The sequence below is a fragment of the Triturus cristatus genome, chromosome 11, assembly GCF_964204655.1.
Source record: "Triturus cristatus chromosome 11, aTriCri1.1, whole genome shotgun sequence".
Taxonomy (NCBI): domain Eukaryota; kingdom Metazoa; phylum Chordata; class Amphibia; order Caudata; family Salamandridae; genus Triturus; species Triturus cristatus.
In genome coordinates this window covers 1138683586-1138698980 of record NC_140594.1, presented here as the reverse complement: position 1 = coordinate 1138698980, position 15395 = coordinate 1138683586, and the positions used below count along the sequence as shown (strand labels likewise).

At 45.2% G+C, this 15395-nt stretch overlaps 7 non-coding genes across 7 annotated transcripts; all 7 read right to left on the bottom strand.

The window, feature by feature from the left end:
• Positions 1 to 1213: 1213 nt before the first annotated feature.
• TRNAG-CCC (transfer RNA glycine (anticodon CCC)) lies at positions 1214 to 1285 on the bottom strand. The gene has a single exon. It is a non-coding gene; the product is annotated as a tRNA-Gly (tRNA).
• Positions 1286 to 2795: 1510 nt separating this feature from the next.
• On the bottom strand, positions 2796 to 2867 carry TRNAG-UCC (transfer RNA glycine (anticodon UCC)). Its single transcript has one exon. It is a non-coding gene; the product is annotated as a tRNA-Gly (tRNA).
• Positions 2868 to 4384: 1517 nt separating this feature from the next.
• TRNAG-CCC (transfer RNA glycine (anticodon CCC)) lies at positions 4385 to 4456 on the bottom strand. Its single transcript has one exon. It is a non-coding gene; the product is annotated as a tRNA-Gly (tRNA).
• Positions 4457 to 5967: 1511 nt separating this feature from the next.
• Positions 5968 to 6039, bottom strand: TRNAG-UCC (transfer RNA glycine (anticodon UCC)). The gene has a single exon. It is a non-coding gene; the product is annotated as a tRNA-Gly (tRNA).
• Positions 6040 to 7556: 1517 nt separating this feature from the next.
• Positions 7557 to 7628, bottom strand: TRNAG-CCC (transfer RNA glycine (anticodon CCC)). The gene has a single exon. It is a non-coding gene; the product is annotated as a tRNA-Gly (tRNA).
• A 4691-nt stretch (positions 7629 to 12319) lies between these two features.
• TRNAG-UCC (transfer RNA glycine (anticodon UCC)) lies at positions 12320 to 12391 on the bottom strand. Its single transcript has one exon. It is a non-coding gene; the product is annotated as a tRNA-Gly (tRNA).
• Positions 12392 to 13916: 1525 nt separating this feature from the next.
• On the bottom strand, positions 13917 to 13988 carry TRNAG-CCC (transfer RNA glycine (anticodon CCC)). The gene has a single exon. It is a non-coding gene; the product is annotated as a tRNA-Gly (tRNA).
• Positions 13989 to 15395: the final 1407 nt, after the last annotated feature.

The window sequence follows — 15395 nt, the reverse complement described above, 5'->3', positions numbered from 1 at the left end:
GAAATTCAAAGCGTGCCCGGAAAAACATGTGAAGGTCCCACCAGTCATTTATGCTTATAATTGGGTATCTTTACTTTCAAAGTATGGGGTTGATCCTTTGATGATCACTTTCTTGTATTTCAGCAGAGACAGATAGTTGAGAAGTCTTTTCTCACCTAGCTAGCACAAGCCTGCGTTTTTCCATGCTGGCAGCGTGGAAATGAAAGATTGGTCCTCAGAGGAAAAATCAAGTAACATTAGCAGAGGATGGTTTCGATCCATCGACCTCTGGGTTATGGGCCCAGCACGCTTCCGCTGCGCCACTCTGCTCCCTTGTAAAACTGTTCTCTTTATGCAGATGAGGAGCTTTCAGCGAAGTGGCGAGGGATTGGTGGGTCTCGCTCCTCATTTGCCTAAGCATGCTGCAATGTATGCTGGGTGCAGAAAATCTTCATCTTCTCGTCTCACAGTCAGTCATAACTGAAAGTGCAGACCCTCTTGGGAACTAGCAGTTTCAGGCCTTTACCAAGATAGCAGCTCTCTAACCCTCTCCTCTCTCTTTGATCCGAGCGCTAGCATGCTCAGGATTTGATTTTAACTGGGAGCCGGAGATCTACCCGGTGAGGGCTTGCCCGGTGTGAGGCTTTTGAGCGTTTGGGAGCGTTCGGGACGTGAGGACGTTGGACAGGAAATGTTGCCATCTTGAAATATCCAACCTTCCTGCTGTCGTGAGAGGCTCTTTCCATGGACATCTGCCTCTTGGAGTCCTCTCAACTTGCTCTCTGATATAAGATTTCGTGAGCTGCAGTTACATCCGATGGATAGAAGGTGGCGCTGCATTCAGGTGAGAGAACAAGTGTGCACAAAATCGTTGGGGACTTTTGCCAGATTCATCGGTGGATCTTGCCTACTTTTATTCACATGTTAGATATTGCCTAGAAATGCTTTTTAATATAGAGATGCTAGAGTTAGAATGTCTGGTCGGGGTTCAGCCCTTTCATTGTCTACCGCCCGCAACATATTTATTACCAGCACATGTGAGTGGTGACTCTGCTTTTTGGAAAATAGCATCTAATAGGACAATGAATGTAGCAGCTGGGGCGATCGAGATGCCTGCCTAAGTATTTCATTTTTTTTTTAATTTAACGTCTGATTAATCTGTTCATGATATTTCCGTTTTGTGACATGTTGCATTAAAACAAATCCTGCTTGGAGAACATATAAAAATTTGCACTGCATTGGCCGGGAATCGAACCCGGGTCAACTGCTTGGGAAGCAGCTATGCTCACCACTATACCACCAACGCCCTATGATGTGGGTGCTCTCGGTTCTAAAGATTACAACCCCGAGTTCAATGACTATCTTGCACCAGTTTCAATGGTGCATTTGGTTTAGATACCAACATGAAAAGCAGTAGAAAGTTTCTTGTAGAGGATAAGGAACTGGGGATTGAAACCAAGGCCAAATCTGTGCAGAAGAGAAGAAATGGAAAGCAGTAGTACAAATAGTGGAAATGAACATATTTAGGCAGCATTGGAAGCAAAGAAGCGAAGAGAAAGAGAGTGCCTGCCATGAAATGCCCAGGAGAATGATAAGAGCAGAACGAAAAGGCAAGAATGACATTCAAAGCATGCCCAGAAAAACGTGTGACGGTCCCACCAGTCATTTATGCTTATAATTGGGTATCTTTACTTTCAAAGTATGGGGTTGATCCTTTGGCGATCACTCTCTTGTATTTCAGCAGAGACAGATAGTTGAGAAGTCTTTTCTCACATAGCTAGCACAAGCCTGCGCTTTTCCTTGCTGGTAGCGTGGAAATGACAGATTGGTCCTCAGAAGAAAAAACAAGAAATATTATAGCAGAGGATGGTTTCGATCCATCGACCTCTGGGTTATGGGCCCAGCACGCTTCCGCTGCGCCACTCTGCTCCCTTGTAAAAGTGTTTTCTTTATGCAGAGGAGGAGCTTTCAGCGGAGTGGCAAGGGATTGGTGGGGCTCTCTCCTCATTTGCCTAAGCATGTCGCAAGGTATGCTGGGTGCAGAAAATCTTCATCTTCCCCTCTCACAGTCAGTCATAACTGAAAGTGCAGACCCTCTTCGGCACTAGCCGTTTCAGGCCTTTACCAGGACAGGAGCTCTCTGACCCTCTCTTCTCTCTGTGATCCTAGCGCTAGCATGCTCAGGATTTGGCTTTACCTGAGAGCCAGAGATCTACCCGATGTGAGGCTTTTGCGCGTTTGGGAGCGTTTGGGACGTGAGAGGACGTTGGACAGGAAACTATGCCAATTTGAAGTATCCACCCTTCCTGCTGCAGTCAGAGGCTCTTTCCGTGGCCATCTGCTTCTTGGAGTCCTCTCAACTTGGCCTCTGATAAAACATTTTGAGAGCCGCAGTTACCTCCGATGGCTACAAGGTGGCGCTGCATTCAGGTGAAAGCACAAGTATGCACAAAATCGTTGGGACTTTTGCTAGATTTATCGGGGGATCTTGCCAATTTTTTGAAAGGCTAGATATTTCCTAGAAATGCTTTTTAACCTAGAGATGCTGGAGTTATAATGTCTGATCGGGGCTCGGCCCTTTCATTGTCTGCCCCCTGCAACATATTTATTACCAACACATGTGAGTGGTGACTCTGCTTTATGGAAAATAGTATATATTAGGACAATGAATGTAGCAGATGGGGCGATCGAGATGCCTGCCTACGTATTTGTTTATTTTTTTATATACCGGCTGATTAACCTGTTTATGATATTTCCGTTTTGTGACATATTGCATTAAAATATATCCTGCCTGGAGAATATATAAATATTTGCATTGCGTTGGCCGGGAATCGAACCCGGGTCAACTGCTTGGAAGGCAGCTATGCTCACCACTATACCACCAACGCTCTCTGACATGTGTGCTCTCAATTCTAGACATTACAACCACGAGTTCAGAGACTATCTTGCACCAGCTTCAATGGTGCATTTGGTTTAGATACCAACATGAAAAGCAGTGGAAATTTTCTTGCAGACGGTAAGAAACTGGGGATTGAAACCAAGGATAAAGCTGTGCAGAAGAGAAGAAATGGAAAGAAGCAGCACCAATAGTGAATATGAGCATCTTTAGTCAGCTTTGGAAGCAAAGCAGCGAAGAGAAAGAGAGTGCCTTCCATGAAATGCCCAGAAGATTGATAAGTGCAGAACAAAAAGGCAAGAATGAAATTCAAAGCGTGCCCGGAAAAACATGTGAAGGTCCCACCAGTCATTTATGCTTATAATTGGGTATCTTTACTTTCAAAGTATGAGGTTGATCCTTTGATGATCACTTTCTTGTATTTCAGCAGAGACAGATAGTTGAGAAGTCTTTTCTCACCTAGCTAGCACAAGCCTGCGTTTTTCCATGCTGGCAGCGTGAAAATGAAAGATTGGTCCTCAGAGGAAAAATCAAGTAACATTAGCAGAGGATGGTTTCGATCCATCGACATCTGGGTTATGGGCCCAGCACGCTTCCGCTGCGCCACTCTGCTCCCTTGTAAAAGTGTTCTCTTTATGCAGATGAGGAGCTTTCAGCGAAGTGGCGAGGGATTGGTGGGTCTCGCTCCTCATTTGCCTAAGCATGCTGCAATGTATGCTGGGTGCAGAAAATCTTCATCTTCTCGTCTCACAGTCAGTCATAACTGAAAGTGCAGACCCTCTTGGGAACTAGCAGTTTCAGGCCTTTACCAAGATAGCAGCGCTCTAACCCTCTCCTCTCTCTTTGATCCTAGCGCTAGCATGCTCAGGATTTGATTTTAACTGGGAGCCAGAGATCTACCCGGTGAGGGCTTGCCCGGTGTGAGGCTTTTGAGCGTTTGGGAGCGTTGAGGACGTTGGACAGGAAATGTTGCCATCTTGAAATATCCAACCTTCCTGCTGTCGTGAGAGGCTCTTTCCATGGACATCTGCCTCTTGGAGTCCTCTCAACTTGCTCTCTGATATAACATTTCGTGAGCTGCAGTTACATCCGATGGCTACAAGGTGGCGCTGCATTCAGGTGAGAGAACAAGTGTGCACAAAATCGTTGGGGACTTTTGCCAGATTCATCGGTGGATCTTGCCTACTTTTATTCACATGTTAGATATTGCCTAGAAATGCTTTTTAATATAGAGATGCTAGAGTTAGAATGTCTGGTCGGGGTTCAGCCCTTTCATTGTCTACCGCCCGCAACATATTTATTACCAGCACATGTGAGTGGTGACTCTGCTTTTTGAAAAATAGCATCTAATAGGACAATGAATGTAGCAGATGGGGCGATCGAGATGCCTGCCTAAGTATTTCATTTTTTTTTTAATTTAACGTCTGATTAATCTGTTCATGATATTTCCGTTTTGTGACATGTTGCATTAAAACAAATCCTGCTTGGAGAACATATAAAAATTTGCACTGCATTGGCCGGGAATCGAACCCGGGTCAACTGCTTGGGAAGCAGCTATGCTCACCACTATACCACCAACGCCCTATGATGTGGGTGCTCTCGGTTCTAAAGATTACAACCCCGAGTTCAATGACTATCTTGCACCAGTTTCAATGGTGCATTTGGTTTAGATACCAACATGAAAAGCAGTAGAAAGTTTCTTGTAGAGGATAAGGAACTGGGGATTGAAACCAAGGCCAAATCTGTGCAGAAGAGAAGAAATGGAAAGCAGTAGTACAAATAGTGGAAATGAACATATTTAGGCAGCATTGGAAGCAAAGAAGCGAAGAGAAAGAGAGTGCCTGCCATGAAATGCCCAGGAGAATGATAAGAGCAGAACGAAAAGGCAAGAATGACATTCAAAGCATGCCCAGAAAAACGTGTGACGGTCCCACCAGTCATTTATGCTTATAATTGGGTATCTTTACTTTCAAAGTATGGGGTTGATCCTTTGGCGATCACTCTCTTGTATTTCAGCAGAGACAGATAGTTGAGAAGTCTTTTCTCACATAGCTAGCACAAGCCTGCGCTTTTCCTTGCTGGTAGCGTGGAAATGACAGATTGGTCCTCAGAAGAAAAAACAAGAAATATTATAGCAGAGGATGGTTTCAATCCATCGACCTCTGGGTTATGGGCCCAGCACGCTTCCGCTGCGCCACTCTGCTCCCTTGTAAAAGTGTTTTCTTTATGCAGAGGAGGAGCTTTCAGCGGAGTGGCAAGGGATTGGTGGGGCTCTCTCCTCATTTGCCTAAGCATGTCGCAAGGTATGCTGGGTGCAGAAAATCTTCATCTTCCCCTCTCACAGTCAGTCATAACTGAAAGTGCAGACCCTCTTCGGCACTAGCCGTTTCAGGCCTTTACCAGGACAGGAGCTCTCTGACCCTCTCTTCTCTCTGTGATCCTAGCGCTAGCATGCTCAGGATTTGGCTTTACCTGAGAGCCAGAGATCTACCCGGTGTGAGGCTTTTGTGCGTTTGGGAGCGTTTGGGACGTGAGAGGACGTTGGACAGGAAACTATGCAAATTTGAAGTATCCACCCTTCCTGCTGCAGTCAGAGGCTCTTTCCGTGGCCATCTGCTTCTTGGAGTCCTCTCAACTTGGCCTCTGATAAAACATTTTGAGAGCCGCAGTTACCTCCGATGGCTACAAGGTGGCGCTGCATTCAGGTGAGAGCACAAGTATGCACAAAATCGTTGGGACTTTTGCTAGATTTATCGGGGGATCTTGCCAATTTTTTGAAAGGCTAGATATTGCCTAGAAATGCTTTTTAACCTAGAGATGCTGGAGTTATAATGTCTGATCGGGGCTCGGCCCTTTCATTGTCTGCCCCCTGCAACATATTTATTACCAGCACATGTGAGTGGTGACTCTGCTTTATGGAAAATAGTATATATTAGGACAATGAATGTAGCAGATGGGGCGATCGAGATGCCTGCCTACGTATTTGTTTATTTTTTTTATATACCGGCTGATTAATCTGTTTATGATATTTCCGTTTTGTGACATATTGCATTAAAATATATCCTGCCTGGAGAATATATAAATATTTGCATTGCGTTGGCCGGGAATCGAACCCGGGTCAACTGCTTGGAAGGCAGCTATGCTCACCACTATACCACCAACGCTCTCTGACATGTGTGCTCTCAGTTCTAGACATTACAATCCCGAGTTCAGAGACTATCTTGCACCAGCTTCAATGGTGCATTTGGTTTAGATACCAACATGAAAAGCAGTGGAAATTTTCTTGCAGACGGTAAGAAACTGGGGATTGAAACCAAGGATAAAGCTGTGCAAAAGAGAAGAAATGGAAAGAAGCAGCACCAATAGTGAATATGAGCATCTTTAGGCAGCTTTGGAAGCAAAGCAGCGAAGAGAAAGAGAGTGCCTTCCATGAAATGCCCAGAAGATTGATAAGTGCAGAACAAAAAGGCAAGAATGAAATTCAAAGCGTGCCCGGAAAAACATGTGAAGGTCCCACCAGTCATTTATGCTTATAATTGGGTATCTTCACTTTCAAAGTATGGGGTTGATCCTTTGATGATCACTTTCTTGTATTTCAGCAGAGACAGATAGTTGAGAAGTCTTTTCTCACCTAGCTAGCACAAGCCTGCGTTTTTCCATGCTGGCAGCGTGGAAATGAAAGATTGGTCCTCAGAGGAAAAATCAAGTAACATTAGCAGAGGATGGTTTCGATCCATCGACCTCTGGGTTATGGGCCCAGCACGCTTCCGCTGCGCCACTCTGCTCCATTGTAAAAGTGTTCTCTTTATGCAGATGAGGAGCTTTCAGCGAAGTGGCGAGGGATTGGTGGGTCTCGCTCCTCATTTGCCTAAGCATGCTGCAATGTATGCTGGGTGCAGAAAATCTTCATCTTCTCGTCTCACAGTCAGTCATAACTGAAAGTGCAGACCCTCTTGGGAACTAGCAGTTTCAGGCCTTTACCAAGATAGCAGCTCTCTAACCCTCTCCTCTCTCTTTGATCCTAGCGCTAGCATGCTCAGGATTTGATTTTAACTGGGAGCCAGAGATCTACCCGGTGAGGGCTTGCCCGGTGTGAGGCTTTTGAGCGTTTGGGAGCGTTCGGGACGTTGGACAGGAAATGTTGCCATCTTGAAATATCCAACCTTCCTGCTGTCGTGAGAGGCTCTTTCCATGGACATCTGCCTCTTGGAGTCCTCTCAACTTGCTCTCTGATATAACATTTTGTGAGCTGCAGTTACATCCGATTGCTACAAGGTGGCGCTGCATTCAGGTGAGAGAACAAGTGTGCACAAAATCGTTGGGGACTTTTGCCAGATTCATCGGTGGATCTTGCCTACTTTTATTCACATGCTAGATATTGCCTAGAAATGCTTTTTAATATAGAGATGCTAGAGTTAGAATGTCTGGTCGGGGTTCAGCCCTTTCATTGTCTACCGCCCGCAACATATTTATTACCAGCACATGTGAGTGGTGACTCTGCTTTTTGAAAAATAGCATCTAATAGGACAATGAATGTAGCAGATGGGGCGATCGAGATGCCTGCCTAAGTATTTCATTTTTTTTTTAATTTAACGTCTGATTAATCTGTTCATGATATTTCCGTTTTGTGACATGTTGCATTAAAACAAATCCTGCTTGGAGAACATATAAAAATTTGCACTGCATTGGCCGGGAATCGAACCCGGGTCAACTGCTTGGGAAGCAGCTATGCTCACCACTATACCACCAACGCCCTATGATGTGGGTGCTCTCGGTTCTAAAGATTACAACCCCGAGTTCAATGACTATCTTGCACCAGTTTCAATGGTGCATTTGGTTTAGATACCAACATGAAAAGCAGTAGAAAGTTTCTTGTAGAGGGTAAGGAACTGGGGATTGAAACCAAGGCCAAATCTGTGCAGAAGAGAAGAAATGGAAAGCAGTAGTACAAATAGTGGAAATGAACATATTTAGGCAGCATTGGAAGCAAAGCAGCGAAGAGAAAGAGAGTGCCTTCCATGAAATGCCCAGGAGAATGATAAGAGCAGAAGGAAAAGGCAAGAATGGCATTCAAAGCATGCCCAGAAAAACGTGTGACGGTCCCACCAGTCATTTATGCTTATAATTGGGTATCTTTACTTTCAAAATATGGGGTTGATTCTTTGGCGATCACTCTCTTGTATTTCAGCAGAGACAGATAGTTGAGAAGTCTTTTCTCACATAGCTAGCACAAGCCTGCGCTTTTCCTTGCTGGTAGCGTGGAAATGACAGATTGGTCCTCAGAAGAAAAAACAAGAAATATTATAGCAGAGGATGGTTTCGATCCATCGACCTCTGGGTTATGGGCCCAGCACGCTTCCGCTGCGCCACTCTGCTCCCTTGTAAAAGTGTTCTCTTTATGCAGAGGAGGAGCTTTCAGCGGAGTGGCAAGGGATTGGTGGGGCTCTCTCCTCATTTGCCTAAGCATGTCGCAAGGTATGCTGGGTGCAGAAAATCTTCATCTTCCCCTCTCACAGTCAGTCATAACTGAAAGTGCAGACCCTCTTCGGCACTAGCCGTTTCAGGCCTTTACCAGGACAGGAGCTCTCTGACCCTCTCTTCTCTCTGTGATCCTAGCGCTAGCATGCTCAGGATTTGGCTTTACCTGAGAGCCAGCGATCTACCCGGTGTGAGGCTTTTGTGCGTTTGGGAGCGTTTGGGACGTGAGAGGACGTTGGACAGGAAACTATGCCAATTTGAAGTATCCACCCTTCCTGCTGCAGTCAGAGGCTCTTTCCGTGGCCATCTGCTTCTTGGAGTCCTCTCAACTTGGCCTCTGATAAAACATTTTGAGAGCCGCAGTTACCTCCGATGGCTACAAGGTGGCGCTGCATTCAGGTGAGAGCACAAGTATGCACAAAATCGTTGGGACTTTTGCTAGATTTATCGGGGGATCTTGCCAATTTTTTGAAAGGCTAGATATTGCCTAGAAATGCTTTTTAACCTAGAGATGCTAGAGTTATAATGTCTGATCGGGGCTCGGCCCTTTCATTGTCTGCCCCCTGCAACATATTTATTACCAGCACATGTGAGTGGTGACTCTGCTTTATGGAAAATAGTATATATTAGGACAATGAATGTAGCAGATGGGGCGATCGAGATGCCTGCCTACGTATTTGTTTATTTTTTTTATATACCGGCTGATTAATCTGTTTATGATATTTCCGTTTTGTGACATATTGCATTAAAATATATCCTGCCTGGAGAATATATAAATATTTGCATTGCGTTGGCCAGGAATCGAACCCGGGTCAACTGCTTGGAAGGCAGCTATGCTCACCACTATACCACCAACGCTCTCTGACATGTGTGCTCTCAGTTCTAGACATTACAACCCCGAGTTCAGAGACTATCTTGCACCAGCTTCAATGGTGCATTTGGTTTAGATACCAACATGAAAAGCAGTGGAAATTTTCTTGCAGACGGTAAGAAACTGGGGATTGAAACCAAGGATAAAGCTGTGCAAAAGAGAAGAAATGGAAAGAAGCAGCACCAATAGTGAATATGAGCATCTTTAGGCAGCTTTGGAAGCAAAGCAGCGAAGAGAAAGAGAGTGCCTTCCATGAAATGCCCAGAAGATTGATAAGTGCAGAACAAAAAGGCAAGAATGAAATTCAAAGCGTGCCCGGAAAAACATGTGAAGGTCCCACCAGTCATTTATGCTTATAATTGGGTATCTTCACTTTCAAAGTATGGGGTTGATCCTTTGATGATCACTTTCTTGTATTTCAGCAGAGACAGATAGTTGAGAAGTCTTTTCTCACCTAGCTAGCACAAGCCTGCGTTTTTCCATGCTGGCAGCGTGGAAATGAAAGATTGGTCCTCAGAGGAAAAATCAAGTAACATTAGCAGAGGATGGTTTCGATCCATCGACCTCTGGGTTATGGGCCCAGCACGCTTCCGCTGCGCCACTCTGCTCCCTTGTAAAAGTGTTCTCTTTATGCAGATGAGGAGCTTTTAGCGAAGTGGCGAGGGATTGGTGGGTCTCGCTCCTCATTTGCTTAAGCATGCTGCAATGTATGCTGGGTGCAGAAAATCTTCATCTTCTCGTCTCACAGTCAGTCATAACTGAAAGTGCAGACCCTCTTGGGAACTAGCAGTTTCAGGCCTTTACCAAGATAGCAGCTCTCTAACCCTCTCCTCTCTCTTTGATCCTAGCGCTAGCATGCTCAGGATTTGATTTTAACTGGGAGCCAGAGATCTACCCGGTGAGGGCTTGCCCGGTGTGAGGCTTTTGAGCGTTTGGGAGCGTTCGGGACGTGAGGACGTTGGACAGGAAATGTTGCCATCTTGAAATATCCAACCTTCCTGCTGTCGTGAGAGGCTCTTTCCATGGACATCTGCCTCTTGGAGTCCTCTCAACTTGCTCTCTGATATAACATTTTGTGAGCTGCAGTTACATCCGATTGCTACAAGGTGGCGCTGCATTCAGGTGAGAGAACAAGTGTGCACAAAATCGTTGGGGACTTTTGCCAGATTCATCGGTGGATCTTGCCTACTTTTATTCACATGCTAGATATTGCCTAGAAAGGCTTTTTAATATAGAGATGCTAGAGTTAGAATGTCTGGTCGGGGTTCAGCCCTTTCATTGTCTACCGCCCGCAACATATTTATTACCAGCACATGTGAGTGGTGACTCTGCTTTTTGAAAAATAGCATCTAATAGGACAATGAATGTAGCAGATGGGGCGATCGAGATGCCTGCCTAAGTATTTCTTTTTTTTTTTAATTTAACGTCTGATTAATCTGTTCATGATATTTCCGTTTTGTGACATGTTGCATTAAAACAAATCCTGCTTGGAGAACATATAAAAATTTGCACTGCATTGGCCGGGAATCGAACCTGGGTCAACTGCTTGGGAAGCAGCTATGCTCACCACTATACCACCAACGCCCTATGATGTGGGTGCTCTCGGTTCTAAAGATTACAACCCCGAGTTCAATGACTATCTTGCACCAGTTTCAATGGTGCATTTGGTTTAGATACCAACATGAAAAGCAGTAGAAAGTTTCTTGTAGAGGGTAAGGAACTGGGGATTGAAACCAAGGCCAAATCTGTGCAGAAGAGAAGAAATGGAAAGCAGTAGTACAAATAGTGGAAATGAACATATTTAGGCAGCATTGGAAGCAAAGCAGCGAAGAGAAATAGAGTGCCTTCCATGAAATGCCCAGGAGAATGATAAGAGCAGAAGGAAAAGGCAAGAATGGCATTCAAAGCATGCCCAGAAAAACGTGTGACGGTCCCACCAGTCATTTATGCTTATAATTGGGTATCTTTACTTTCAAAGTATGGGGTTGATTCTTTGGCGATCACTCTCTTGTATTTCAGCAGAGACAGATAGTTGAGAAGTCTTTTCTCACATAGCTAGCACAAGCCTGCGCTTTTCCTTGCTGGTAGCGTGGAAATGACAGATTGGTCCTCAGAAGAAAAAACAAGAAATATTATAGCAGAGGATGGTTTCGATCCATCGACCTCTGGGTTATGGGCCCAGCACGCTTCCGCTGCGCCACTCTGCTCCCTTGTAAAAGTGATCTCTTTATGCAGAGAAGGAGCTTTCAGCGGAGTGGCAAGGGATTGGTGGGGCTCTCTCCTCATTTGCCTAAGCATGTCGCAAGGTATGCTGGGTGCAGAAAATCTTCATCTTCCCCTCTCACAGTCAGTCATAACTGAAAGTGCAGACCCTCTTCGGCACTAGCCGTTTCAGGCCTTTACCAGGACAGGAGCTCTCTGACCCTCTCTTCTCTCTGTGATCCTAGCGCTAGCATGCTCAGGATTTGGCTTTACCTGAGAGCCAGCGATCTACCCGGTGTGAGGCTTTTGTGCGTTTGGGAGCGTTTGGGACGTGAGAGGACGTTGGACAGGAAACTATGCCAATTTGAAGTATCCACCCTTCCTGCTGCAGTCAGAGGCTCTTTCCGTGGCCATCTGCTTCTTGGAGTCCTCTCAACTTGGCCTCTGATAAAACATTTTGAGAGCCGCAGTTACCTCCGATGGCTACAAGGTGGCGCTGCATTCAGGTGAGAGCACAAGTATGCACAAAATCGTTGGGACTTTTGCTAGATTTATCGGGGGATCTTGCCAATTTTTTGAAAGGCTAGATATTGCCTAGAAATGCTTTTTAACCTAGAGATGCTGGAGTTATATTGTCTGATCGGGGCTCGGCCCTTTCATTGTCTGCCCCCTGCAACATATTTATTACCAGCACATGTGAGTGGTGACTCTGCTTTATGGAAAATAGTATATATTAGGACAATGAATGTAGCAGATGGGGCGATCGAGATGCCTGCCTACGTATTTGTTTATTTTTTTTATATACCGGCTGATTAATCTGTTTATGATATTTCCGTTTTGTGACATATTGCATTAAAATATATCCTGCCTGGAGAATATATAAATATTTGCATTGCGTTGGCCGGGAATCGAACCCGGGTCAACTGCTTGGAAGGCAGCTATGCTCACCACTATACCACCAACGCTCTCTGACATGTGTGCTCTCAGTTCTAGACATTACAACCCCGAGTTCAGAGACTATCTTGCACCAGCTTCAATGGTGCATTTGGTTTAGATACCAACATGAAAAGCAGTGGAAATTTTCTTGCAGACGGTAAGAAACTGGGGATTGAAACCAAGGATAAAGCTGTGCAGAAGAGAAGAAATGGAAAGAAGCAGCACCAATAGTGAATATGAGCATCTTATGGCAGCTTTGGAAGCAAAGCAGCGAAGAGAAAGAGAGTGCCTTCCATGAAATGCCCAGAAGATTGATAAGTGCAGAACAAAAAGGCAAGAATGAAATTCAAAGCGTGCCCGGAAAAACATGTGAAGGTCCCACCAGTCATTTATGCTTATAATTGGGTATCTTCACTTTCAAAGTATGGGGTTGATCCTTTGATGATCACTTTCTTGTATTTCAGCAGAGACAGATAGTTGAGACGTCTTTTCTCACCTAGCTAGCACAAGCCTGCGTTTTTCCATGCTGGCAGCGTGGAAATGAAAGATTGGTCCTCAGAGGAAAAATCAAGTAACATTAGCAGAGGATGGTTTCGATCCATCGACCTCTGGGTTATGGGCCCAGCACGCTTCCGCTGCGCCACTCTGCTCCCTTGTAAAAGTGTTCTCTTTATGCAGATGAGGAGCTTTCAGCGAAGTGGCGAGGGATTGGTGGGTCTCGCTCCTCATTTGCCTAAGCATGCTGCAATGTATGCTGGGTGCAGAAAATCTTCATCTTCTCGTCTCACAGTCAGTCATAACTGAAAGTGCAGACCCTCTTGGGAACTAGCAGTTTCAGGCCTTTACCAAGATAGCAGCTCTCTAACCCTCTCCTCTCTCTTTGATCCTAGCGCTAGCATGCTCAGGATTTGATTTTAACTGGGAGCCAGAGATCTACCCGGTGAGGGCTTGCCCGGTGTGAGGCTTTTGAGCGTTTGGGAGCGTTCGGGACGTGAGGATGTTGGACAGGAAATGTTGCCATCTTGAAATATCCAACCTTCCTGCTGTCGTGAGAGGCTCTTTCCATGGACATCTGCCTCTTGGAGTCCTCTCAACTTGCTCTCTGATATAACATTTTGTGAGCTGCAGTTACATCCGATTGCTACAAGGTGGCGCTGCATTCAGGTGAGAGAACAAGTGTGCACAAAATCGTTGGGGACTTTTGCCAGATTCATCGGTGGATCTTGCCTACTTTTATTCACATGCTAGATATTGCCTAGAAATGCTTTTTAATATAGAGATGCTAGAGTTAGAATGTCTGGTCGGGGTTCAGCCCTTTCATTGTCTACCGGCCGCAATATATTTATTACCAGCACATGTGAGTGGTGACTCTGCTTTTTGAAAAATAGCATCTAATAGGACAATGAATGTAGCAGATGGGGCGATCGAGATGCCTGCCTAAGTATTTCATTTTTTTTTTAATTTAACGTCTGATTAATCTGTTCATGATATTTCCGTTTTGTGACATGTTGCATTAAAATAAATCCTGCTTGGAGAACATATAAAAATTTGCACTGCATTGGCCGGGAATCGAACCCGGGTCAACTGCTTGGGAAGCAGCTATGCTCACCACTATACCACCAACGCCCTATGATGTGGTTGCTCTCGGTTCTAAAGATTACAATCCCGAGTTCAATGACTATCTTGCACCAGTTTCAATGGTGCATTTGGTTTAGATACCAACATGAAAAGCAGTAGAAAGTTTCTTGTAGAGGGTAAGGAACTGGGGATTGAAACCAAGGCCAAATCTGTGCAGAAGAGAAGAAATGGAAAGCAGTAGTACAAATAGTGGAAATGAACATATTTAGGCAGCATTGGAAGCAAAGCAGCGAAGAGAAAGAGAGTGCCTTCCATGAAATGCCCAAGAGAATGATAAGAGCAGAACGAAAAGGCAAGAATGGCATTCAAAGCATGCCCAGAAAAACGTGTGACGGTCCCACCAGTCATTTATGCTTATAATTGGGTATCTTTACTTTCAAAGTATGGGGTTGATTCTTTGGCGATCACTCTCTTGTATTTCAGCAGAGACAGATAGTTGAGAAGTCTTTTCTCACATAGCTAGCACAAGCCTGCGCTTTTCCTTGCTGGTAGCGTGGAAATGACAGATTGGTCCTCAGAAGAAAAAACAAGAAATATTATAGCAGAGGATGGTTTCGATCCATCGACCTCTGGGTTATGGGCCCAGCACGCTTCCGCTGCGCCACTCTGCTCCCTTGTAAAAGTGTTCTCTTTATGCAGAGGAGGAGCTTTCAGCGGAGTGGCAAGGGATTGGTGGGGCTCTCTCCTCATTTGCCTAAGCATGTCGCAAGGTATGCTGGGTGCAGAAAATCTTCATCTTCCCCTCTCACAGTCAGTCATAACTGAAAGTGCAGACCCTCTTCGGCACTAGCCGTTTCAGGCCTTTACCAGGACAGGAGCTCTCTGACCCTCTCTTCTCTCTGTGATCCTAGCGCTAGCATGCTCAGGATTTGGCTTTACCTGAGATCCAGCGATCTACCCGGTGTGAGGCTTTTGTGCGTTTGGGAGCGTTTGGGACGTGAGAGGACGTTGGACAGGAAACTATGCCAATTTGAAGTATCCACCCTTCCTGCTGCAGTCAGAGGCTCTTTCCGTGGCCATCTGCTTCTTGGAGTCCTCTCAACTTGGCCTCTGATAAAACATTTTGAGAGCCGCAGTTACCTCCGATGGCTACAAGGTGGCGCTGCATTCAGGTGAGAGCACAAGTATGCACAAAATCGTTGGGACTTTTGCTAGATTTATCGGGGGATCTTGCCAATTTTTTGAAAGGCTAGATATTGCCTAGAAATGCTTTTTAACCTAGAGATGCTGGAGTTATAATGTCTGATCGGGGCTCGGCCCTTTCATTGTCTGCCCCCTGCAACATATTTATTACCAGCACATGTGAGTGGTGACTCTGCTTTATGGAAAATAGTATATATTAGGACAATGAATGTAGCAGATGGGGCGATCGAGATGCCTGCCTACGTATTTGTT